Raw genomic sequence first — 1,629 nt, forward strand, 5'->3', positions numbered from 1 at the left:
CCCTTGAAAGCAATCCTCAGTGTCCAGCAGCTTATAACCTCTTTGCCGTGGCCAGCAGCAGAGGTAGAAGAGAGTCTGGGTGTCTAAGCCGCGGCTGGGATGTAGGAACCGATTCCACTCAGCGATGTGCTAGCGGGTTTAAGAAAGGGGTAGTAACTCCGAAATGCGTTGCCATAGATAGCAGGTCCTGGAAGTATAAGCGCTCGTCTGCCAGAGAACCTCTGCTCTATAGGTAACAAATCTCAAGTGCCCGGTGCCGACAAGACTTGACTTCCTTGCGCAACACCACTGACATTGCGGTGCTTCCTCTCATGGTGCGTGACAATATTTTTCTTTTGCGAAAAACCTTTCCCACACACAGCACACGTGAACAGTTTCTCGTTGGTGTGGGTGCGCTGATGCCTCAGCAAGCTAAACTTACGCGGGAACCCCTTGCCGCACTCCGAGCAGGAGAAGAGATTCTTATCCGCGGCGTGGATGATGTGATGAGCGCTGTAGGAGTACGGTTTTTCCCCCGTGTGCTTCCGCCGGTGTTCCACCAGGCGAGACATCAGCAAAGCACTTCCCGCACTCGGAGCAGGAATAGGGCTTCTCCCCCGTGTGTCTTCGCTGATGTTGGTCCCGGTGGACCTTCTGGACAAACCGTTTACCACAGTCTGTACAGGAAAACAGTTTGTCTTCCATGTGGAGCTTCTGGTGCTTAACCATAGTCGACTTGGATGCGAATTGCCTCCCACAGTCCGAGCAGGAAAAGGGCTTCTCGCCCGTGTGGGTTTTGCGGTGGCCGATGAGAGTCGACTTGGCCGTGAAGCGTTTCCCGCAGTCGGCGCAGGAGTAAGGCCTAGCCTCTGTGTGGGTAACCCGATGCCGAAATAGGTGCGACTCGTTGCCGAAGCATTTGCCACACTCAGAACAGTCAGGACATGTCAGGACATGCGTAAGGCTTTTCTTCCGTGTGGACCCTTTCATGGAGGATGAGCAATGCCTTCCGTGTGAACCACCAGCCACATTCGGGACAGGAAGCCGGCTTCCGTCCTCTGTGTTTCCCCTGGGAACAGACAAAAGTGTTCTCTATGACATGCCGCTCCTCTTTGAAGGGGACCTTTCAGACAGCAACATACTCGAGGGTCACCCAACATTCACACAAATTTAACCCAAGGCCTACACATCATTAACAGACCCCTTCACAACCCATGACGGGATAATCCCATCGTGGGTCCTCAAGGGGTTAAACAGACTCCCGACGACTCTGTTCATACCTGTAAAACCGGCCTGCGGCTCGTCCAAATCTCCAACTACCCGGCAGTGAGTTAGTTGGAGATTTTGACGAGTTGGAGCTTTCAATAGAACACCGGAAGTACTGGATGCTGAAAGGTAAGTGGGGCTTCATCATCAGCATCTAATCCCACATCTGGAGAGGCAGTGAGATGTTCCTCTACGTGTCTCCTGTTGTCTGGTCCACCTATACAAAGTAGGAAACAGGGAGATGTAAAAAAACAGGTTTAATGAGTTTTAGGAAATGTGTAAATGTTCAAAAAAGCAGAAATGGTTCTGTCATTAAATTTAGGACCTGGTGGGAATCCAACTCTACGTAGAAATACAGAAGAACCTGCTAGGGACTAGGAGTGG

The sequence above is a fragment of the Nanorana parkeri genome, unplaced genomic scaffold, assembly GCF_000935625.1.
Source record: "Nanorana parkeri isolate BGI_ZX_2015 unplaced genomic scaffold, ASM93562v1 scaffold305, whole genome shotgun sequence".
NCBI classification, from domain to species: domain Eukaryota; kingdom Metazoa; phylum Chordata; class Amphibia; order Anura; family Dicroglossidae; genus Nanorana; species Nanorana parkeri.